General features: G+C 45.6%; 1 long non-coding RNA gene across 4 annotated transcripts in view; it reads right to left on the reverse strand.

Moving 5' to 3' along the window:
* Positions 1 to 26,070, reverse strand: part of LOC148135009 (uncharacterized) — a 48,590-nt gene that overhangs the window by 13,381 nt on the left and 9,139 nt on the right. For 2 of the 4 annotated variants that reach the window (XR_015755492.1, XR_015755495.1), the window contains exons 6-7: positions 24,949 to 25,053; positions 7,044 to 7,152 (exon numbers count right to left, since the gene is read on the reverse strand). This is a non-coding gene — a long non-coding RNA (uncharacterized LOC148135009). Of the gene's footprint in view, positions 1 to 7,043; positions 7,153 to 9,369; positions 9,448 to 24,948; positions 25,054 to 26,070 lie in introns of all 4 variants that reach the window. The other 2 variants (XR_015755494.1, XR_015755493.1) reach the window with 2 other exon arrangements.

Raw genomic sequence — 26,070 nt, forward strand, 5'->3', positions numbered from 1 at the left:
TGCAAACGTGATGCCACTTATTCTAAAAAAATGCATAGGGTGCTGGTGAGGCCACACCTGGAGTACTGTGTACAGGTTTGGTCTCCTTACTTCTGCAAGGATGTACTGGCACTGGAGGGAGTGCAGATGAGGGTCACTAGTTTGGGCCTGGAGTTGAGAGGGTTGGTGTATGTGGAGAGATTTAGGACTGAGTTCAGGAGGAACGTCTGCAGCTAAAGGGTTGTGAATCTGTGGAATTTGCTGCTGAGTAAAGCAGCTGAGGCTTTCATCTTGAATGTCTTTAAGGCAAAAGGTAGATTTCTGAACAGGAAAGCAATTAAGGGTTACAAGTAAGAGCAGGAAAGTGGAGCTGAGGCCATGAAAAGATCAGCCGTGGTCTTACTGAATGGCAGAGCAGGCTTGAGGGGCCAGATTGCTTACTCCTGCTCCTCTTCCTTATGTTCTTATGTTCCCCCTTTCCAGCCATCCCTTTCCCTGGAAATAACTTCCCGCAAACAAATTTTGCAAGTTCTTACCTTGTGCCATCGAAATTGTCCAATTTAGAAGGCTATCTATTAGATCTGGTCTATTATTTTCTGTAACTATTTTAAAGCTAGTAGAATTATCAGAGAATCCAGACAGCGTGGAAGCGGGCCATTCAGCCCATCACATCCACACTGAACAACAGAGCCTTCTACCCTACCCCTATAACGTTGCAATTCCAATGAGCAGTCCACCTGGCCAGCACATCCCTGAACACTATGGGCAATTCAGCCTGGATAGCCCACCCATCCTACACATCTTTGGACTGTGGGAGGAAACCAGAGCAACCAGACGAAACCCAAGCAGACAACCACAACAAGGTGATCATCCCTTTCTTATTTCCCAGTCCATCCAAATAACTTCACTGGAAATACTCCCAATAATATCCTCCCTGAGCACAACCATAAAGGTATCCCTAATCCAAAATGCCATTCTGCCTCCTCTCATCCCTCTTTCTATCCTTCCCATTGCATCTATACCCATCCATCACTGAGCCACGTTTCTGTAATATTCATGATATCCCAGTCCAATGTTCAAAACCAAATCCTCAGCTCATCTGCCTTCCCTGTCGGGCCTCTTGCACTGAAATAAATGCAGTGAAACTGCTCGGTCCTTCCTCGTTCTGTGCCTTGCCCTTGCCTGCCTTGACTGTCTAACTTCTCAACTGTACCAGCCTCAGACATACCTCTTCTCTCACTATCTCTTTAGGTTTACCCCCCACTCCCTCACTGGTTTAATGCCTCCTGAGTAGCACTAGCAAATCTCCCTGCCTGGATATTAGACACCTTCCAATTCAAGTACAATCCATCCTTCTTATGCACGTCAATTCTACCCCAGCAGAGATTCCAATGATCCAAACATGGCAATCCTTCTCCCTGCACCAGATCCTTAGCCACACATTCATCTGCTCTATCCTGCTGTTCCTACTCTCACTAGCATGCGGCACAAAGAGTAATCCAGATATTACTACCCACGAAGACCTACTTTTTAATCCTCCAGGATAATTTGCTATATTCTCTCGTCAGGACCTCATCCTTTCCTCTTCCGATGTCATTGGTACTAATGTACAATGAGCTCCCACTGATCATACTCCCTTTTGAGAATACTCTGCTCCCTCTCAGAGACATCCTTGTCCCTGGCACCAGGGAGGTACCACCCATTCTGATGTCTCACTGTCAGCTGCAGAAACGGCAGTCTGTGCCCTATACCAGAGAATCTCCTATCACCATCGATCACCAGGAACCTCATATACCTCACATTACATTGGAGCCAGTCTCTGTACCCCAGTACCTTGCTTGTCAGTGCGATATGCCCCTGAGAGGGTGACCTTCGACGCTTTCCGAAACAGTGTACTTGTTTGAGATCAATCAGCCGGGCCCCATTGTGAGGTAAGTGGTGGGATCCTCGCTCTCTCTGCCCTGTGATGAGCTTCATCATTCACAGTGAATGGGGCAGTATCACAGAGCACAGGGGCTGGGGGCTATTCAGCCCATTGGGGCTGTACTCTCTCCCTCTGGAGATGCTGCAAATCTGTCCCAACTCCCCTCTCACTTGCCCAAAGCCCACTAAGTCTTTCCTTAAAAAGTAAAATTATAAATCTGTTTGAGAACACCTGCTGAATCTGTGTCCAGCTGCTGTTCAGCCTATTCCAGGTGCGCAGAACTTACTGAGTGAAATAATGTTCCCATTTTCACTCTGCATTATTTGCCAGTTACCTGAAAGTAGTTACGAAAAATTGTGATCGTGCTAACAATTCCTCTCTCTCTGCAAATTAATTGTTTGGAAACAAATCTGCACCTGGTCCAAATCACCGCTTAACCGTCTCAGCTCCAAGGACAATTATCTGTGCTTCTGCTCGCTCTCCACAAAAGAGGAACGCATCTTAATTTATTAGTGTCATAGAGATGGACAGCACAGAAACAGACCTTCGGTCCAATTCGTTCATGCCGACTCGGAATCCTAAACTACTGGAGTCCCATTTGCCAGCTCTTGGGCCCTATCCCTCAAAACCCATCCCATTCATGGATGCCTTTCAAATGTTGTAATTGTATCAGCCTCCACTACTTCATCTGGCAGCTCATTCCACACACACACCACACTCAGCTTGAAAACGTTGCCCCTTAGATCCCTTTTAAATCTTTGCCCTCTCAACTTAAGCCCATGTGCTCTTGTTTTGGACCCACCTCACCTGGTGGGGGGGGGGGGGGGGGGGAGAAAAGACCCTGGCTGTTCACCGTATCCATGCCCCTCATGATTTATAAATCTCCATAAAGTCACCTCTGTCTTTGACTCTCCAGGGAAATTACCCCCAGCCTCTCCCTGTAGCCCAAATCCTCCAACCCTGGCAAAGTCTTTGTCAATCTTGGTCTGAACTCTTTCAAGATTCAGAACATCCTTCCCAGAACAGGGGATTTTGAACGTAAAACAGAATTCCTGAAATGGCTTAATCAATGTCCTGTCCAGCCACAATATGATGTCCCAGCTTCTGTATTCAATGCATCCACCAATAAATATAAGCATACCAAACACCACCTTCACTAGTCTGCCTATCTGCGACTCTACTTTCAATGAACAATGAATCTGAACTCCATGGTCTCTTTGTTCAGCAACACTGCGAAGGACTTTACCATTAAGTGTAGAAGTCCTGCCCTGATTTGCCTTTCCAAAATACAACAGCTCACATTTATCTAAATTGAACTCAGTCTGCCATTTTTCGTTCCAATGGCCCATCTGAACAAGATCTGTTGTATTCTGAACTAACTTTCTACACTGCCCACTACACCACCAATTTTAGTGCCTTCTGACTATATCTCTTATATTCACATCCAAGTCATTTATTGAAGGCCCCAATATCCATTGCTGCAGCACACTGCTGCTCACAGGCCTCCAGTCCACAAAACAACCCTACATCACCACTCTCTGTGTCCTACCTTCAAGCCAGTTTTGTATCTAAATAGCTCATTCTCCCAGCATTCCATGTTATCTAACCTTGCTAACCAGTCTGCTTTGTGGAACCTTGTTCAATTCCCATGGAGACAACGTTCACAGGCTGCCATCAATCATCTTTGTCACTTCTTCAAGAAAAAAAACACACTCAAGTTAGTGAGACACGATTTTGCACAAACAAAGCCACTTTAACTCTCCCTAATCATTTCCAAATAGACGTATATCCTGTCCTTTAGAATCCCTTCCAACAACTTGCCTGCCACTGACTTCAGGCTCACTGTTCTCTTGTTCCATGGCCTCTCCTTACCACCTTTTTAAAAATAATGGCACCTCACCTGTCGCTATCAATGATACAAATATCTCAGGAGAGGCCCAACAATCTTAATGGAGGACAGAGGGGGTTAGGGAGGATATTCTAGAGGTTTGTGTCCTTGGCAGCTCCAATCGTGGAGTGATGTAGGTGGGGAATAGCTGTCAACGGAGACAATTAGTGGTTAATCGTGGGTAGTGTGTAATGGCAGGCAATGTGATAACAATGTGTGAGAGTTAAGGGTTGGAGGGGTGGAGCTCAAGGGCAGTGGTGTCGGAAGTGGAGGAGATACACTGGAGGGCATTGGGGTTGACCACATGAGAGGGGAAATTACAGTCCTTGAAATATGGTCCATTTGGTATGTTCTGGAGTGTTCTGCCAGCTTGCAACAAGCTTCACTGGATCACTGCACCTAAGCACGAGACAGATGTTGGCCAGGGAACACGCTCGCGTGTTAAAGTGGCAGGCAACCAGGAGCTCAGGGTCTTTTTTGGCCTGAGAGGGAGCATAGATTGATCCAAATTGCACTTCATTTCTTTGTAGGAACTGTAAGATTTAGTCCCAATCACCCAATTCATAATGTTAACCTGTAAACTCCTTATGGACTCGAATCCTAGCACCTTTTCAGGTGGAATGTTCCAGATTCTGATAACTCTGTTCATTGAGAAAAATGATCCCTTTTATATCTTTTCCCTCTCATCTTAAGCCTGTGTCCTCTAGTTCTGAACCCACAGAACCCGGGAAAAAGTCCCTGACTGCTCACCTTATCCAGGTCCATCATGATTTTATAAACATTTAGAAGGTCACCTCTCAGTCTCTAACTCTCCAGGGAAAATAGTCCCAGCCTATTCAGCATTTCCCAATAGCTCAACCCGTCCAACCCTGGCAAAGTCCTTGCAAACCTTTCCTGAAACCTTTGAAGTTTCACAACATCATTCCGAAAACAGGGAGATTGGAACTGAAAACAGAATCCCAGAAGAGCATTCATCAATGTCCTGTACAACCACAATATGACGTTACAACAGCTGCATTCAATGCATTGACCAATAACGGGGAGTGTACCAAACACTGCATTCACTACCCCGCCTACCTGTGACTCTACTTTCAAGGAACTATGAACCTGCACTCCAACGTCTCTTTGTTCAGCAACACTCCCCAGGACTTTACCATTAAGTGTACAGGTCCTGCCCTGATTTGCCTTTCCGAAATCCAACAGCTCACATTTGTCTAAATTGAACTCCATCTGCCATTCCTTGCGCCATTGGCCCATCTGATCAAGATCCTGTTGCATTCTAAACTAACCTTCTTCACTGTCCACTACACCTCCAATTTTTATGCCTTCTGTAAACCTACTGACCATACCTTACACATTCACATCCAAGTCAATTATTTAAGGACCCAATATCGATCCTTGTAGCACACTGCTGACCACAGGCCTCCAGTCCGCAAAGCAACCGTCCATCACCACCCTCTGTCTCCTACCTTCAAGCCAGTTTTGTATCCAAATGGCTTGCTCTCCCTGCATTCCATGTTATCTAACCCTGCTAACCAGTCTGCTTTGTGGAACCTTGTTGAATGTCCACATAAACAACATTCACCGCCTGGCTTCATCAATTTTCTTTGTCACTTCAAAACACTCAGTCAAGTTAGTGAGACACAATTGTGCACGTACAAAGCCACATCGACACTCCCTAATCATTCCTTACCTTTCCAAATAGATGGATATCCTGTCCCTCAGAATCCCTTCCAACAACTTGCCTGCCACTGACTTCAGGCTCACTGTTCTCTTGTTCCATGGCCTCTCCTTACCACCTTTTTAAAATAAGGGCACCTCACCTGTCGCTATCAACGATACAAATATCTCAGGAGAGGCCCAACAATCACTTCTAGATTTCCAGAAAGTTCTGGGATACACCTGATCAGGTTCCAGGGCTTTATCAACCTTGATGTGATTTAAGACATCCAGTACCACCTCCTCTGTAACATGGACACTTTTCAAGTTATCTCTGTTTATTTCTCCAAACTCCTGAGCTTCCATATCCTTCTCCAGTAAAAAATGGCAAGAAATAGTTGCATATCTTTCCCACTCCCTGTGGTTCCATAGACAGCCTTGTTGATCTTTAAGGGGGCCTATTCTCTGGTCGAGTTAATCTTTTGTCTGTGATATATTTGTTTAATCTCTTTGGATTTTACTTAAACCAGTGCCTGAAGCTATTTCATGTCTTCTTTTTGCTCTCCTGATTTCCTTCAAGCATGAAAGCGTGATCCTGTACTCCCAATTCCTCTGCCTCTGCGATATCTGCTCCCAGGAGGAGCAATTCCACCCCAGGACATCCCAGAAAGGCCTCCTACTTCAAGGACCACAATTTCCCTCTCACTTGATCAACAATGCCCTCCAATGCATACCCTCCACTTCCCACACCTCCACCTTTATCCCACCACTTCAACCACAATAAGATTATAACCTTGAAGTCTTCACCTTCCACTCCACTAATCTCCAGATACAGTGCATTAACCTCTGTTATTTCTGCTACCTAAAGTCGGATCCCACCACCACAGACATATTTCCCTCTCCATTCCCTCGGCAACCCTCTTGTTAGGCCCACCCCCTCCCACCAACCCATGCTCCACACCCTCGACCCTCCCTTGCTGCCACGGGAGATGTAAAACATGCGGCCACACCTCCCTCTGACCTCTGTCCAAGACACGAAAAGGATCTTTTCACATCAGGCAGAGATTTCTCCGCACATCCCAAAACCTCATCTACTGCATCTGGACACTATGGGAAATTTAACGTGGTTCATCCAACTAACCTACACATCTTTGGACTGTGGGAGCAAACTGGAACACCCGAAGGAAACCCTCAGACACTGGGGAGAACGTGCCAACTCCAACACAGAGTCGCCAGAGGCTGGAATTAAACCCAGGTCTCTGGTGCTGAGGAAGCAGCGCTAACCACTAAGCCACAATACTGTGGGATCTTTGGTGCTGATGTGCTGCCCCACTGATACCTCGGTCACTCATCCTGCCTCATTTCCTAAGAGGCAGCGATGACAGAGTGAAATTATCGCTAGACAATTAATCCAGAGACCCAGATAACGTTCTGGGGACCTGGGTTTGAATCCTATCACAGCAGATTTTGGAACGTGAATTCAATAAATATCTGGAAAAATTAATTTTGTGACGACAATGAATCCATTGTCAATTGTTGGGAATCCCATCTGGTTCACTCATGACCTGTAGGGAAGGAAAATGCCATCCTTACCTGTTCTGGTCTGCATGTGACTCCAGACCTATAGCAACGTGGTTGATTCTTAACTGCCCTCCGGTTAAACAAAGCAATAAATGCTGGCCAAGCCAGTGACAGCCTCATCCTGTGAATGAATAAAGAAAACAGGTCAGGTTTTGTTCCTTCTCTAGTAGGTACATCCTACAAACTGAATCTGAAATGTTCTCGTACACACTGAACAAATACCTTTCCATCCAAACCCTTAACACTACAGCACTCCAAGGCTATGTTGGTAAAGTTAAAACCCCTTAAAATTGCATCCATATTATTCTTACAGATAACTGAGGTCTCCTGGTAAAATTGTGTCTCAATTCCCCGCTGACTATTGGGAGAGAGTCTATAATACAATCCCAGTAAGACGGTTATCCCTTTCTTATTTCTCAGTACCACCCAAGTAACTTGCCTGGATGTACTTCCAGGAATATCCTCCCGAAGCCCAGCTGTAATGTTATCCCTAATCAAAGACGCCACTCCCCCTGTACAGTTGCCCCCTTTCTATCGCATCTACACCCTGGAATATTAAGCTGCTAGTCCTATCCATCCCTGAGTGATGCCTCTGTAATTGCTATAATATCCCAGTGCCATGTTCAAAACCATTCCCTGAGCCCATCTGCCTGACCTGTCAGGCATCTTGCACTGAAATAAATGCAGTGTAACTGGTCCGTCCCACTTTATTCTGTGGCTTGCTCTTGCCTGCCTTGACAGTCTAATCTGAACTGTACCAGCCTCGGACATACCTCTTTTCTCACTATCTCTTTAGGTTTACCCCAACTCCCTCACTGGTTTAATGCCTCCCGAGTGGAACTAGCAAATCTCCCTGCTCATCAGGACCCCATGCTTTCCCCTTCCTATGCCATTGGTACCAATGTACAATGTCCTCCCACTGGCTATTCTCCCCTTTGAGAATATTCTGCTCCCTCTGTGAGACATCCTTGACCCTAGCATCAGGGAGGCACCACCCCATTCTGATGTCTCACTGTCAGCTGCAGAAATGGCAGACTGTGCCCCTGACTAGAGTGTCCCCTAACACCATCGTTTGCGTGGAACTGGGTATACCTTACATTATGTTAGAGGCAGTCTCAGTTGCAGTAACTTGGCAGTCAGTGCTATATTCCCCTGAAAGTCTATTACCCCCTACATTTTCCAAAACAGTACACTTGTTTGAGCTGGGGATAACCACTGGATATTCCTGCAGTACTTGCCTACCCCTCCTAGTTTTCCTAGAGGTAACCCATCTACCTGACTGTATCTGCAGTGTCCTGTAATCCTGAGACTGCCACCTATCACACCCCCCGGCTCCTGTCAATACCTCACTGCCTTTAATCACTCCTCCACCAATCCATGTGATCTGATAGGATTTGCAAACACACTTCCTGCAGACACAATCATCAGGATCATTGAAACTCTCTCTAATCTCCAACATCCGACAGGAACAGCACGCCACTCTACAACAGGCCATCTCTCCGCCTTAACAATCTACAGACCAAGACAAAGGCACAGTCTTACTGCTCGAAAAATACTGCCCGAGAATAACTTAATGCTTACGCTTTATATTTTAAACATTTAAAGAGCAGACCGAAAGACATAAAAAAGAAACCCTCCCCTTTCTCACTATTAATATAATAAAACCGTCTAAAATTGATGTTTCAAGAGACTGAAACCCACTGAGCTGATTCGGCTGTGAGCAGCTCAAAGAGAGAGGTCTCTCTGAGGGCAGCTGTGAAATGTCACTGTTTGTTTCTCTTTTCTCCAAGCTGCATTTCCGAGCGGTTTATACCTGCACAACCAGTCAGCTGGGAGAGGTCACTGCTCGGTTTTATTCACTGGAGGTTGCCTTTGCTGCCCAGACCAGTATTTATTGGCCACCTTTATGTGTCTTGGAGAAAGTGGTGGTGAACGGCCTCCCTGAAATGCTGCAGTCCATGTACACCACAGTGATGTTTGGACAACAATCCCCCACTAGACCCACATCCCTCCCTGTCTCTGTAATCCCTCTCCAGCTTCAGAAATTGCATGTGTGTAATTTTACCTCAAATTGTACACTGAGAATGATGGAGCTTTTTTAAAAATAATACATTGCTAAAAAGGGAGGCAATGGCCAGATGATATTCTTGCTAGACGAGTAAAATGAGCAATCTTCCGAGGATTAGGGTTAGATGGTAGCATGGCTGATGGTGGCATCTGATATCAATAAAATCTCGAATGAAAAGGCTCATGATGACCATGAAACTACTGTCGACTGTTAGGAAAAAACCCATCTGGTTCACTAATGCCCTTTAGGGAAGGAAACTGTCTTCCTCACCCGGTCTGGCCAACATGTGACTCCAGACCCACAGCAATGTGGTTAACTCCTAACTGCCCTCAGGGTAAACATCCACATCTGAGTGAATAAACAAAAAGAGATTTATATTTAAATCGCAGAGGAAAGATTTTTTAAAAACAAAATTGTGTTTTCAAACTTTAAAAAAATCACCTTGGTCAGATGGCACTATAGACGCTGCAATAATCAGGGAGAATATAAGGAACAACTATACAGAGAGATCTCCGATATACAGTCACAACAATAAGGTTATAGTAGTAGGTGATTACGATAGTGTGAAAGGTTTGGTTGGTAAAGAATGTGTTAAATGAGTTCAAGAAATGTTCTTTATCAATATTTAAATGTTCCTATCAGGAAGCAAGCAACACCTGACCTTTTCTTGTCTGATCAGACAGGGCAAGTGACTGAAGTGATAGGACGGGAACAGTTTGGGTGAGAGGAAATTGTGGGCACCATGGAGAAATAGTTGTGTAATCGATAACTACAGGTGAGCTGCCTGATGACTGGAGAGTGGCTAATGTTGTACCTTTGTTAATGAAGGGGTATAAGGAGCAGCCCAGGAACTGTAGACCTCAGTGGTGGGTAAGCCGTTGGAGGCGATTCAGAAGGATAGGATTTGCATGTATTTGGAGAGTTAAGGAATGATTAGGGACACTCAACATGGTTACTTAACAGGGTGTCTCACAGACTTGATTGAGATTTTTAAGGTAGTCACCAAGAAGATCGATGAGGGCAGAGTGGCAGACATTGTTTATTTGGACTTTAGTAAAGCCTTTAAAAAGGTTGTGCAGGGGAGACGAAGTTGTAAAGTTCGATCCCATGGGATTCAGCAAGAGCTTGCCAACTGGATACAAAATTAGCTTAACAATAGGAGACAGTAATAGTGGAGGGTTGTTTTTCACATTGGAGGCCCGTGACCAGCAGTGTTCTCCAGGAATCGGTGCTGGGTCCATTTTTGTTTGTCATGTGTGTAGATGGTTTGAATTAGAATATACAAAGCATGGTTTGTTTGTGGGTGACATCAAAAACTGTTAAGGTAGACAGTAACAAAAGGTTATCCACGAATACAGAGGGATCCTGATCAATTGGGTGAATGGGCTGAAATGTGGCAGATGGAATTTAATTTGAATAAATGTAAGATATTATATTTAATAAAACAAAATCTCCTTTCGCCTCATTAATTAATTACACTAATTAAAAGTAAGGCCTTGAGTAGTGATGTGGAACAAAGAGACCGAGGGGTTCAGGTCTTTGCAGTTTGTGTCACATGTAGACAGGGTGGTTAAGTGGGTGTTTAGCACGCTTACCTTCATTGCTCAGACCTTTAGGTATAGGAGTTGGGACCCTGTCATGAGGTTATACATGATGTTGGTGAGGCCTCTTCACTGTGTTCAGTTCTGGTCCCCGTTAGAGGAAGGATGTTATTAAATTGGAGAAGGTTCAGAAGATGTTTCCCAGGATGTTGCCATGAATGGAATGATTGTTTTAGAAGGAGAGGATGGATAGGCTGGGATGTCTGTCACTGGAGAGCAGGAGGTTGAGGGGTGGCATTATTAGAGGTTTATAAAATCATGGAGTGTGAGCAGCAGCTAAGGTAAGACAGTTTGTTTTAAAATTACTTACCGGTAGCGGACAGCGGTGTTTTTTTCTCTCTTTACAGAAAGAGCGGGAGCAGCAGGGGAAAGTGACGAAGACCGGAGGGGCAGTCGGGTAGGTTTTTTTTCCCTTTAAAAGCGCGCAGGAGAAGAACCCGAGGCACTACAGAGGTAGTGTCTCCCACCCGCCCTCCTCCTCTAACCTAAATAATAAGACCCGGTGTGGTAAGTAGGTAAGTGCTGCATTTTGCTTGTTCTATTCTTTAGACCTAGTTTTTTTTTTACAAAAGGTTACTTTCAGAGGGATGGAAGTGAAGGCAGTGCAATGTTCCTCTTGCAACATGTTTGAGGTGAGGGATGCCATGGACATCCCTGCTGAAAACACTTGCCGGAAGTGCACCCATCTCCAGCTCCTCCAAGACCGTGTTAGAGAACTGGAGCTGGAGTTGGATGAACTTAGGATCATTCGGGAGGCAGAGGGGGTCATAGATCGGAGCTTTAGGGAAGTAGTAACTCCAAAGATGGCAGATAGATGGGTGACAGTGAGGGGGACTGGGAGGAAGCAGCCAGTGCAGGGACCCCCTGCGGCCGTTCCCCTCAAGAACAAGTATACCGTTTTGGATACTTGTGGGGGGGACGACTTACCAGGGGTAAGTAACGGGGCTCAGGCCTCTGGCACGGAGCCTGTCCCCGTTACTCAGAAGGGAAGGGTGAGGAAGAGCAGAGCAGTAGTAATCGGGGACTCGCTAGTTCGGGGCACAGATAGGAGGTTTTGTGGGAACGAGAGAGACTCACGTTTGGTATGTTGCCTCCCAGGTGCAAGGGTATGTGATGTCTCTGATCGTGTTTTCCGGGTCCTTAAGGGGGAGGGGGAGCAGCCCGAAGTCGTGGGCCACATTGGCACCAATGACATAGGTAGGAGGAGCGCTGAGGATGTTAGACAGGCTTTCAGGGAGCTAGGTTGGAAGCTCAGAGTTAGAACGAACAGAGTTGTTGTCTCTGGTTTGTTACCCGTGCCACGTGATAGAGAGTCGAGGAATGGGGAGAGAGAACAGTTAAATGCGTGGCTACAGGGATGGTGCAGGAGGGAGGGATTCCGGTATTTGGATAACTGGGGTTCTTTCTGGGGAAGGTGGGACCTCTATAAACAGGATGGTCTACACCTGAACCTGAGGGGCACCAGTATCCTTGGTGGGAGGTTTGCCAGTGCTCTTGGGGGGGGCTTTAAACTAACTCTGCAGGGGCATGGCAACCCAGACTGTAGCTTTAGGGTGCAGGACCTGGAGTGTAGGGAGGTTAGGAACATGGCATCAATTTCAAAGGAGGGTGCCTGTAAACAGGAAAGTGGTTTGAAGTGTGTATACTTCAATGCAAGACGTACACGAAATAAGGTAGGTGAACTTGCAGCGTGGGTTGGTACCTGGTTCTTCGATGTTGTGGCTATTACGGAGACATGGGTAGAACAGGGACAGGATTGGCTGTTGCAGGTTCCAGGGTTTAAATGTTTTAGTAGGGTCAGAGGTGGGGGTAAAAGAGGGGGAGGTGTGGCATTGCTTGTCAAAGATAGTATTACAGCTGTGGAAAGGACGATGGATGAAGACTCGCCATCAGAGGTAGTTTGGGCTGAGGTTAGGAATAGGAAAGGTGAGCTCACCCTGTTAGGAGTTTTTTACAGGCCTCCTAATAGTCCTAGAAACGTAGAAGAAAGGATTGCGAGGATGATTCAAGAGAAGAGTGAAAGTAATAGGGTGGTTGTTATGGGGGACTTTCCTGATATTAATTGGGAAAGCTATAGCTCAAGTTCGTTAGATGGGTCAGTGTTTGTCCAATGTGTGCAGGAGGGTTTCCTGACACAATATGTAGATAAGCCAACAAGAGGTGAGGCCATACTGGATTTGGTTCTGGGTAATGAACCAGGCCAGGTGTTAGAATTAGAGGTAGGTGAGCACTTTGGGGATAGTGACCATAATTCGGTGACCTTTACTCTAGTGATGGAGAGGGATAACTGTGCACTACAGGGCAAGAGTTATAGCTGGGGGCAGGGAAATTATGATGCTGTGAGGCATGACTTAGGATGTGTGGCCTGGAAAAGTAAGCTTCAAGGCAAGGGTGTAATTGATATGTGGAGCTTGTTCAAGGAGCAACTATTGAGTGTCCTTGGTAAGTATGTACCTGTCAGGCAGGGAGGAAAGGGTCGTGTGAGTGAGCCGTGGTTTAATAAGGAATTGGAATCCCTTGTTAAATGGAAGAGGGCGGCCTATGTAAAGATGAGGCGTGAAGGTTCAATTGGGACGATTGAGAGTTATAAGGTAGTCAGGAAGGACCTGAAGAGAGAGCTAAGAGCAGCAAGGAGGGGACATGAAAGGTCCTTAGTTGGTAGGATTAGGGAAAACCCTAAGGCTTTCTATAGGTATGTCAGGAATAAAAGAATGACTAGGGTAGGAATAGGTCCAGTCAAGAATAGTAGTGGGAAGTTGCGTGTGGAGGCTGAAGAGATTGGGGAGACACTGAATGAATACTTTTCGTCAGTATTCAATCAGGAACAGGACATTGTTGTCAATGTGAGTACTGAGTCACAATTAAGTAGAATGGATGGCTTTGAGGTATGTAGAGAAGAGGTGTTGGAAATTCTGGAAAGGGTGAAAATAGATAAGTCCCCTGGGCCTGATGGCATTTATCCTAGGATTCTCTGGGAAGCAAGGGAGGAGATTGCAGAGCCATTGGCCTTGATTTTTATGTCCTCGTTGTCTGCAGGAGTAGTGCCAGAAGATTGGAGGCTAGCAAATGTGGTTCCCTTGTTCAAGAAGGGGAGTAGGGATAACCCTAGTAACTATAGGCCGGTGAGTCTCACTTCTGTTGTGGGCAAAATCTTAGAGAGAATTGTAAGGGATAGGATTTATGAACATCTGGATCGGAATAATGTGATCAAAGATAGTCAGCATGGTTTTGTGAAGGGCAGGTCGTGCCTCACAAACCTTATTGAATTCTTTGAGAAGGTGACTAAGGAGGTGGACGAGGGGAAAGCAGTAGATGTGGTGTATATGGATTTTAGTAAGGCGTTTGATAAGGTTCCCCATGGTAGACTACTGCAAACAATACGGAGGTATGGCATTGAGGGTGAGTTGGAGGTTTGGATTAGGAGTTGGCTGGCTGGAAGAAGACAGAGGGTAGTAGTTGATGGCAAAGGTTCATCTTGGAGTGTCGTCACTAGCGGTGTTCCGCAAGGATCTGTTTTGGGACCATTGCTGTTTGTCATTTTTATAAATGACCTGGAGGAGGGGTTAGAAGGCTGGGTGAGCAAGTTTGCGGATGATACGAAAGTCGGAGGAGTTGTAGACAGTGAGGAAGGATGTGGCAGGTTACAGCGGGATATAGATAAGCTGCAGAACTGGGCAGAAAGGTGGCAAATGGAGTTCAATGTAGCTAAGTGTGAGGTGATTCACTTTGGTAAGAGTAATAAAAAGATGGGGTACTGGGCTAACGGTCGGATACTTGGTAGTGTGGATGAGCAGAGGGATCTTGGTGTCCATGTACACAAATCTTTGAAAGTTGCCACCCAGGTAAATAGTGCGGTGAAGAAGGCATATGGCGTACTGGCTTTTATTCGTAGAGGAATTGAGTTCCGGAGTACTGAGGTCATGTTGCAGTTGTATAGGACTCTGGTGCGGCCACATCTGGAGTATTGTGTGCAATCTTGGTCGCCATACTATAGGAAGGATGTGGAGGCACTGGAACGAGTGCAGAGGAGGTTTACCAGGATGTTGCCTGGTATGGTAGAAAGATCGTATGAGGAAAGGCTGAGGCACTTGGGGTTGTTTTCATTGGAGAAAAGAAGGTTTAGGGGTGACTTGATAGAGGTGTATAAGATGATTAGGGGTTTAGATAGGGTCGACAGTGAGAATCTTTTTCCTCGTATGGAGTCAGCTATTACAAAGGGGCATAGCTTTAAATTAAGGGGGGGGGTAGGTATAGGACAGATGTTAGGGGTAGGTTCATTACTCAGCGAGTCGTGAGTTCATGGAATGCCCTGCCAGTAGCAGTGGTGGACTCTCCTTCATTATGGGCATTTAAGCGGGCATTGGATAGGCATATGGAGGATAGTGGGCTAGTGCAGGTTAGGTGGGCTTGGATCGGCGCAACATCGAGGGCCGAAGGGCCTGTACTGCGCTGTATTCTTCTGTGTTCTATGTTCTATGTAGATAAGATGAATGGCTGCATGGGAGGGGGATTCAAGACACCGGTGCATACACTTTGAGAAGAGATGACAAAGATTTTAAAAAGACATGAGTTTTTCTATTTTTGCACTTATGGGTTGAACTTCCAGAGGAAGTGGTCGCTGTGAATACAATTACAATACTTAAAAGATATTTGAATAAGTACATAAATAGGAGATATTTGGAGGGATATAGGCCAAGCAGAGGCAGGTGTGATTAGTTTAGGTGGAATTATAGTCGACATGGATTGGTTAGACCACAGGATCCATTTCCATGATACATAACTTTGAAACTCTTAACTCTCGGTGTCTTCGTGTTCACAACTCTCCCTATCACTGTCACCTCATGGAGCTTCACAACTCTTCCTTATCTCTGCTATCATAAGCATCTCTGTAACATCCTCCAATCACACAATCCTCCCTATCTCTGTAATCTCGATCCCCACAAATCTCTCTGCTAAGTGCCTTTCTGTAATTCCAGCCTTGAGGATAGCCCATTTTTAACTCAGATTCCTGCACCCTGAGCTCCAGAATTTCCTACTAAATCTCTCTGTTCATTTGCCTCCCCAAAACATTAACCAATCATCTATCATCTATTCTAATATCAAAAAGGTATGAGATGATCGCAGCGGGCCTGTGTGCTTGATGACCAATATGGAGAAGATGGGGGCATTGTGTTCAACAGTTTAATACCAGAGACTCTGACCCCATTTTATTCCGTGTTTCTCAGTGATTCCCTCTTTTTGAAGCAGACATGAGTGAGAAGCAGTGGAGAGTGTAAATGATACACAGTCTGCATAGTGAGAGGATTCCACCACCACTGGCTGTTTACCCTCCAGCTCCACAATGTCCAATAACCTAGCCATGCTATCGCGGATCCTGGCACCAGGGAGGTAACATACTATCCTGGATTCATGCCTGTGGCCACAGAAGTACCTGTCTGTACCCCTGACTATTGAATCCCCGTCACTCTCTTTCCTCCTGTTCTGTGCAGAATCCGAAGCGGGATACAGTATCTGTTTGATAGCGGGATGATCACTGGGAACTCCTGCATTTCCTTCCTGAGCCTTTTACTTGATCTGATAGTCATCCATTCCCTTTCCTAACTCACTGAACGTGCTGTCCATAACATCCTCAGAATTGCAGATGAGCTACAGTGAGTCCATTCACAGCTTCAGATCTGAAAAGCAGTTTCCCAGTAACTGCAGATGGGCACACTTCCTGCACATATTGTCGCCAGGGACACTGGAAGCATCCCTTATTTCCCACATTGTACAAGAGGAGAATACCGTGGATCTGAGGTCTCCTGTAACAATGTCTCTCTAGATTCAGCTAGTTCTCCTATCGCGAGAACTTAAATGAGCTAGCAACCTTTCTTCACTTCAAGCATGTCCATTATAATCTAAAGCCCTGACCTTTACTGAAGCTAACATGTTATACTTTAAAATCTGTTACAAAATATTCAGCAGGTATCTCATAAAAATTGGCTATTCCCATTGGGGCCATGTGAATTTCTGAATGGCCTGAACTAAACCTGAGTTTCAGCTTCACCTTCTCCCTGTCTCATCTCATTGTTTTCACCCAACTCCAAAACACACTGAGCCAAGCAGCATTCTCAGTACAGCCCTGTCATTTTCAGTTGTCAGAATCTGGAACATTCCACCTGAAAAGATGCTGGAATTTTAGTCCATAGGAATTTTAATGGGTAGCTTGTAGAGAACTGAAAATAAAGAGTTTACAGGTTAACATTACGAAGTGGGTGATTGGGGACTAAATCTGACAGTTCCTGCAAAGAGATGAGGTGCAATTTGGATAAATCTGTGCTCCCTTTCAGGGCAATATCTCCTTCCTCAGCTGCAGGGCCCAGAACAGAGCACACACCCAAAGGGTGATCCAGCCACAAATTTGTCAATCTCTCTGATTTTTGCTTTACAAAAGTATTGAAGATTAGATTTAGATTACTTTACAGTGTGGAAACAGGCCCTTCGGCCCAACAAGTCCACACCGACCCGCCGAAGTGAAACCCACCCATACCCCTACATTTACCCCTTACCTAACACTACGGGCAATTTAGTATGGCCAATTCACCTGACACTGCACATCTTTGGACTGTGGGAGGAAACCGGAGCACCCGGAGGAAACCCACGCAGACACGGGGAGAACGTGCAAACTCCACACAGTCAGTCGCCTGAGGCGGGAATTGAACCCAGGTCTCAGGCACGGTGAGGCAGCAGTGCTAACCACTGTGCCATCGTGCCGCCCACTAAATGATATTTTCTCATAGACAGAACAGACAAACCTTTCTGTTTTCACAGTTAAATGCCAATTATATTCAGGTCCTGATGTCTCTGCTGACTGTAAAAACCTGTTTTTGAGATCCCAGTCTCAATTAATATCCCATAAAATGAATTCACACAACAAAACTCACAGTCAGTGCAGAATGAATAGTAAAGACAAATATTTATCTTGCACCTAACCTACACGTCTCTGAAAACTAGGGGCAATTTAGCTCCCAGTGCAATGGCAAAGGAGATAGGGGTTAAAGAGTGAATAATAGGTGGGGACAGAGCCCAAAGGAACATTTGGAAAGAAAAAGGACTGGATAGCGATCTGGCTGGGAGAGTGCATAGCTGTTAATGGAGGGAACAGGAACCGGTGTCTGGCAGCATCTCAGTGGATGTGATGGAAATGGTGGCTGATGTACGTTCTGCCGCAAAAAGACCCTGAGCTTCCAGTTGCCTGCCACTTCAACACACGAGCCTGTTCCCTGGGCAGCATCCCTGTCTCATACTTACTGCAATGTTCCAGTGAAGCTTGATACAAACTGGCAGAACACTCCAGAACATACCAAATGGATCCGTATTTCAATTACAGCAATTTCCCCTCCCATGTGGTCAACAATACCCTCCACCGTATCTCCTCTACTTCCCACACCTCCGCCCTTGAACCCAACTCCTTCAACTGCAACAAGGATAGAATCCCCCAAGTCCTCACATTCCACCCAGGTACAACACATCATCCTCCACCATTTCCACCACCTACAATCAGACCCCATCAGAGATATATTTCCCTCCCCAGCCCTTTCAGCATTCCTCAGAGACCATTCTCTCTGTGACTTCCTTGTTAGATCCACGCTCCCCACCAACCCATCCTCCACTCCCAGGCACCTTCGCTCGCCATTGCAAGAGGTGGAAAACCTGTGCCCACACCTTCCCCTCACCTCCATCCAAGACACCAAAGGATCCTTCCACATTCAGCAGAGATAGTTCTTACATTCAAACATCTCACCTATTGAGTCCTTTGCTCTCGATGTGGTCTCCTCTACAGTGGGGAGACAGGACACCAACTTGCGGAATATTTCAGGGAACACTTCTGGGACACGTACCAACCAACCACACTGCCCTGTGGCCGACAACTTCAACAGCCCCTCCCACTCCGCCAAGGACATGCAGATTCTGAGCTGCCTCCATCGCCAAATCGACCCATCCGAAGCCTGGAGGAATAACACCTCATCGTCCGCCTTGGGACCCTTCAACCACACAGCATCAATGTTTCCTCATCTCCCCTCACCCCACCTTATCCTAGCTCCAACTCTCCAACTCGGCACTGGCCTCTTGAACTGACCCACCTGTCCATCTTCCTTCCCCATTATCCACTCCACCCTCTCACCATTACCTCTCATCTGCATCTACCTATTGCCTTCCTAGCTCCCTTCCCCCCCAACCTACACACCCCCTCCTATTTATTTCTCAGCACTCTTTCCCACACCGCACATTCCTGATGAAGGGCATATACCTAAAATGTCGATTCTCCAGCTACTTGGATGCTGCCTGACCTGCTGTGTGTTTCCAGTGCCACATGTTAACGAAGCTGGAAGAAGAAAACCTCATCACCCACTCGGGGACCCTTCAGCCCTTTGGCCTCAATATCAAATTCAATAATTTTAGATCCTGAACTCTCCCACGTCCTAGCATCCTAGCCCCCTACCCCACACACCAGGCCTTGTTATTATATAGCCTGCTATTACACACTGTGATTAGCCACTAACAGTCCCCATAACCAGCTATTCACTCTCCCCCAGCCAGATCGATATACACTCCTTTGTCCAATTTCTCCTCTCTCTCTCTTTGGGCTCTATTCCCAATCATTTACTCTTTAACCTATACCTTCTGCATATAAACCAACATTTTTTCCTCAGTCACATCAGTTCTGAGGAAGGTTCATAGGATCAGAAATGTTAACTATGACTTGTCTTCACAGATGCTGCCAGACCTGCTGAGCTTTTCCAGCACTTTCTGGTTGTTGTTTATCATTTCCATCATCCACAGTTTTTTCTGGTTTTTATTTAGCGGGAGCTTGTAATTCATGTCAAGCAGCCTACATCATGTGTTTATAAACCGCCCCAGTACCCACAAACCCCATTTTTCTCCCAGTCTATGCCACTCCCATCACACTCACTGAGTCCCCCCCTCACAGTGACACTGCGCCTGCACAGCTCATGGTCACGTGTTGGCCTGCTGGCCACACCCCTCATTCACTTCTATTGGCTGGAGGATCACGCCAACTCTCCTATTGGTCTGCAGCTGCTGTCAATCACCTGGGCCCCATTGTGTCAAGTTGGTGGGATCCTCCCATAAGTGTTGGAGGCTGAAGGGTGACCTCATTGAGTTTTATAAAACCATGAGGGGCATGAATGGGATAAATAGACAGGTCCAGAACGAGAGGGCATAGGTTTAAGTTGACAGGGAAAATATTTAAAAGGGACCTAAGGGGCAACTTCTGTCAATCAGATGATGCTGCATGCATGGAATTTTCGGTCAGGACAAGTGGTGGAGCCTGGTACAATTACACCATCTGAAACGCATCTGAATGGGTATATGAATAGGAAGGGTATAGAGGGATATATGCCAAGTGCTGGCAAATAGGACTTGATTAGGTTAAGACATCTGGTCAGCATGGACGAGTTTGACCGAAGGGTCTGTTTCTGTGCAGTACATCTCTATGGCTCGATGGCTCTGCGGTGGGATGAGCTTCATCATTCACAGTGAATGGGGCATTATCACAGAGTATAAGGGCTGGGGGCTATTCAGCCCATTTGAGCTGTACTTTCTCCCTCTGCAGATGCTGCAAATCTGTCCCAACTCCCCTCCCATCTGTCCATAGCCCTCCAAATCTTTCCTTAAAAAGTTGAATTCCAAATTTGTTTTGACAGTAACTGTTGATTCTGCATTCAGCTGTTGTTCAAACTGTTCCAGATGCTCAGAACTGACTCAGTAAAATAATCTTCTCATTTTTACCTTGCATTATTTGCCAGTTACATGAATGCAGTTACTAAAAATTGTGACAAACTTTCTACTTTCCCTCTCTGTCAACTAAATATCCTGGAGACAAATCTGCTCCTGGTCGAAATCACGACAAGGGGAGGTTGAATAGGCTGGGGCTGTTTTCCCTGGAGTGTCGGAGGCTGAGGGGTGACCTCACAGAGGTACATAAAATCATGAGCGGCATGGATAGGATAAAGAAGATAAATAGACAAAGTCTCCTCCCTGGAGTGGAGGCTTCCAGAACTAGAGGGCATAGGTTTAGGGTGGGAGGGGAAAGATATAAAAGAGACCCGAGGGGCAACGTTTACACACAGAGGATGGTACGTGTATGGAATGAGTTTTCAGACGAAGTGGTGGAGGCTAGTACAATTGCAACATTTAAAAGGCATCTAGATACGTATATGAATAGGAAAGATTTGGAGGGATATGGGCCGGGTGCTGGAAGGTGGGATAGATTGGGCTGGAATATCTGGTTGGCATGGATGGGTTGGACCGAAGGGACTGTTTCTGTGCTGTATATCTCTGTGATGAATGACCTTTCAGCCATTTTTTTAATCCAAATAGCTAGTTCTCCCCGTATTCTATGATGTTGAACTTGCTAACCAGTCTGTTGTTATGTGGAACATTGTGTCTTCCTGAAGTCCATGTTAACGATGTCCATGCACAAAGCCATGCTGATTCTCCCCAATTATTTGCCTTTCCAATTACATGCAAATCCTGTCCCTTAGAATCCCTTCCAACAACTTGCCTGCCACTGACTACAGGCTCACCGGTCTATAGTTCTCTGGCTTTTCCTTACCACCTTTCTCAAATAATGGCACACATCTTCCAGCACCTCACCTGTAGTTATTGATGACACAAATATCTCAGGGAGGGGCCCAACAATCACTTCCCTAGCTTCCCACAAATTTCTGGGATACATCTGATCAGGTCCCAGGGATTTATCCACCTTTATCCATTTTAAGACATTCAGGGTATCCTCTGTAACATGGACACTTGCCAAGTTATCGCTATTTATTTGTGCAAATTCTCTAGCTTCCATATCGTTTTTCAGTAAAAACCAATGTGTAATATTCATATAGAATCTTTCCAACCTCCTGCGGTTCCATAGTCAGTCTTGTTGATCTTTGAGGGTCCCTATTCTCTGCCAGGTCACTCTTTGTCCTTAGTGTATTTCTAGAATCTCTTTGGATTCTCCTTAAACCTATTTCCCAAAGCCATCGCTTGTCCCCTTTTTGCCCTCCTGGTTTCCCTCAAGTATTCTCCTACTGTCTCTATACTCCTCCAGGGACCCACTCAAACCCAGCTGTCTGTACCTGTCATATCCCTCCTTCATTTTCTTGACCAGAGCCTCAATTTCTCTTGACAGGCAGCATTCTCTACGCCTCCCAGCCTTGCCCTTAACAGGAACATACTGTCTGTGTACTCTCATTGTCTCATTTTTACAGGCCTACGGAGGCAATGGCAGATGTGGACAGAGAATCAATCACTCTCAGTAAAGAGGAAGTGCTGGGAATGGGAACAGCCTAAAGGTAAAAGAGGTGCCTGGCCGTGATGGAATGCATCCCAGGGGCGAAAAGAGATGGCCAGGAAAATAGCAAATGTGTTTATGATAATTCCCGAATATTTGCTGGACTCTGGGACGTATCTGACAGATTGGAAAGCTGCAAATGTGATGCCACTATTTTAAAAAAAAACACCCATTAGTTTAACTTCTGTAGTGGGGAAAATGCTTGAACCTCTCAAGGAAGTAGTAGCGAGTTATCTGGGCAGAAACTATCCCCCATTGAGCAGACACAGCATGGATTCATGAAAGGCAGCTCATGTTTAACGCATTTACTTGAACTATTTGAGGACATCACAAATGCATTGGACAAGGGGGACCCGGTGGATGTGGTGTATCTGGATTTCCAGAAAGTAATCGACAAGTTGCCACATGAAAGGCTGCTGTATAAGATAAAGGCTGCACGGCTTTATGGGTAATGTATTAGCATGGATACAGGATCGGTTAACCAACAAAAAGTAAAGAATGGGGATAAACGGGTGTTTGGATTAGTGTTGGCACTACAACTGTTTACAATTTACACAAATGTTTTGGAGTTGAGGACCAAGTGTACGGTGTCAGAGTTCAGATTTGATACAAAGATGAGGTAGAGCAATGTGTGCAGAGGCCACCGTAAGTCTGCACAGGGATACAGATCGGTTGAGTGAGTGGGTAAGGATCTGGCAGATGGAGGACAATGTTGGGAAATGAGAGGTCATCCATTTTGGTCGGACTAACAGCAAACTGGATGATGAAATGGTGAAAACTTGCAGCATGCTGCTGTGCAGAGGGAGCTGGGTGTCCTTCTGCATGAATCACAGGAAGTTGGTTTGCAGGTGCAGCAGGTAATTAAGGCAGTGAACGGAATATTGTGCTTCCTTGCTAGAGGGATGGTTATGCTGCAGCTGTACAGGCCACACCTGGTACAGGTGTGTACAGGTTTGATCTCCTTACTTCAGCAAGGATGTACTGGCACTGGAGGGGGTGCAGAGGAGGGTCACTAATTTGGGCCTGGAGTTGAGAGGGTTGGTGTATGTGGAGAGATTGAGAAAACTCATTGTAATTTAGAAGAATGGGAGATTGGATGGGGTAAAAAAACAAAATTATGAAGGGAGTAAGTAAGATAGAAGCAGGGAGTTTATTTTCACCAGGGGTGGGTGAAACTAGAGAACGTAGCGTCAAAATAAGGTGGAGCAGATTTAGGACTGAGTTCAGGAGTAACTTCTTCAGCTAAAGGGTTGTGAATCTGTGGAATTCCCTGCTGAGTGAAGCAGTTGAGCTATCAACTTTATTTGCCTTTAAGGCAAAAGGTAGATTTGTGAACAGGAAAGGAATTAAGGGTTATGGTGAGAGAGCAGGAATGTGGAGCTGAGGCCATGAAAAGATCAACCCTGATCTTATTGAATGGCAGAGCAGGTTTGAGGGGTCAGATGAAAGTTTTTGCCTTGTGCCATCAAAATTGACCTTTGAAAAGTTAAGTTTCTAAATTGGACAATCTGGTCTATTATTTTCTGTAACTATTTTAAAATTAATAGAATTATCAGAGAATCCCAGAATCCCAACAGTGTGGAATGAGACCATTCGGTCCATCACATCGATACTGACGCTCAGAGCCTCCTAACCTCCCCCTGTAATGTTGCATTTTCCAGGGCCACCCAACCTACACATCCCTGAACACTACGGGCAATTCAGCCTGGATAATCCAATCTACCCTGCACATCTTTGGACTGTGGGAGGAAACCAGAGAACCCGGATGCAATCCACGCAGACAACCGCAATAAGGTGATCAAGCCTTTCTTAATTCCCAGTTCCACCCAAATAACTTCACTGGGCGTACTCCCATGAATATCCTCCCTAAGCACAAACATAATGCTATCCCTGATCAAAAACGCTACTCCCCCCCTCTCTTGACCCCATTTCTATTCTTCCTATAGCATCTATACTCTGAAACATTAAGCTGCCAGTCCTATCCATCCCTGAGCCACGTTTCTGTAATACTCATAATATCCCAGTGCCATGTTCAAAACCATACCCTAAGCCCATCTGCCTTCCCTGTCAGGCCTCTTGCATTGAAATAAATGCAGTGTAACTGCTCAGTCTGACCTCATTCTCTGCTTTGCCCTTGTCTGCCTTGACTATTTGACCTCAGAACTGCACCAGCCTCAGACATACCTCTTTTTTCACTATCTATTTGCAATCACACCCACTCCCTCACTGGTTTAATGCCTCCTGAGTAGCATTAACAAATCTCCCTGCCCAGATATTACACACCTTCCAAATCAGGTACTATCCATCCTTCTTATCAGGTCAACTCTACTCCAGAGGAGATCACAATGATGCAAAAATGTGAATCATTTTCCCCTGCACCAGCTCCTTAGCCACTCATCCAGCACCTCCTCCTCTGTAATATGGACATTTTTCAAGACGTCACCATTTATTTCCCCACATTCTATATCGCCCATGTACTTCTTCACAGTAAACACTGATGCAAAGTATTGTTTCCCTATCTCGCCCATCGCCTGAAGCCCCACACAAAGACTGCCTTGCTGATCTCTATTTTCTCCTAGTTAGCCTTTTGTTCTTAATGTATTTATAAAAGCCCTTTGGATTATCCTTAACCCTATTCGCCAAAGCTATCTCACGTCCCCTTTTTGCCTCCTGATTTCCCTCTTAATTATACTCTTACTGCCTTTATACTTGAAGGACTTTTGGATTGGAATAAATGCAAAATACTACATTCTGACAAAACAAACGAGGGTAGGACTTACACTCAATAAAAGTAGGGCCTTGAGTAGTGATATGGGAACGAAGAGACCGAGGGCTTCACTCTTGGAAGTTTGTGTCACATGTAGACAGGGTGGTTAAGAAGGTGCTTAGCACACTTACCTTCATTGTTCAGACCTTTGAGTACTGGAGTTGGGACGTTATGTTGAGAATGTACAGGACGTTGGGGAGGCTTCTTCTGGAATACTCTGTCCAGTTCTGGTTGTGCTGTTATAGGAAGGATATTATTAAATTGGAGCAGGTTCAGGAGAGATTTACCTGCATGTTGCCATGAATGGAGGGATTGTGTTCTAAGGAGAGGCTGGATAGGCTGGGAATTTTTTCCACTGGCGTGCACGAGGTTGAGGGGTGACCTTATTAGAGGTTTATAAAATCAGAAAGAGTGTAGATAAGGTGAATAGCCAGGGGAGAGGGGGATTCAAAACTCGGGTGCATTCATTTTGAGAAGAAATGAGAAAGGTTTGAGAAAAGACATAAGGGTTTTAAAAAATATATATACGTGTGGAATGAATTTCCAGAGGAAGTGGTAGCTGTGAATACAATTACAATATTTAAAATACATTCAGATAAGTACATAAATAGGAAATATTTGGATGGATGTGGACCAAGCGGAGGCACGTACACTTAGTTCAGTTTGCAATTATGGTTGGCATGGACTGGTTGGACCACAGGGTCTGTTTCCTTGCTGTATAACATTATGACTCTAATCCTCACTAACTCTAAATCCCTCCATCCTCAACTCTCCTGATCACTGTCACCTCATCCAGCCTCACAACTCTTCCTTATTTATATAATTCCTCACCAGCCACAGAACGCTCCCTATCTCATGTCCTCCAGTTTCTCAGATCTCTGCTACAAGTGCCTTTCTTTAGTTCCAGCCTTGAGGATGCCCTCATTCACTCTGATTGGTTGGAAGACAAACTGGTACGACCTGGTCCTCTAGTACTGCCCTCTGCCCCCATTGGCCTGCGCTGACATCAATCACACGAGACCCATTGTGAGGTGAGTGGTGGGATCCTCCCTCTCTCTGTCCTGGGATGAGCTTCATCATTCATAGTGAATGGGGCAGTATCACAGAGCACAGGGGCTGGGAGCTATTCAGCCCATTGGGACTGTACTCTCTCCCTCTGGAGATGCTGCACATCTGTCCCAATTCCCTTCCCATTTGCCCATAGCCCCCCCAAATCTTCCCCTAAAAAGTAAAATTCCAAATCTTTTTATGAA

Source organism: Chiloscyllium plagiosum, unplaced genomic scaffold, assembly GCF_037043375.1.
Source record: "Chiloscyllium plagiosum isolate Xiang-an unplaced genomic scaffold, Cpla_swu_hap1 HiC_scaffold_51, whole genome shotgun sequence".
NCBI lineage: Eukaryota > Metazoa > Chordata > Chondrichthyes > Orectolobiformes > Hemiscylliidae > Chiloscyllium > Chiloscyllium plagiosum.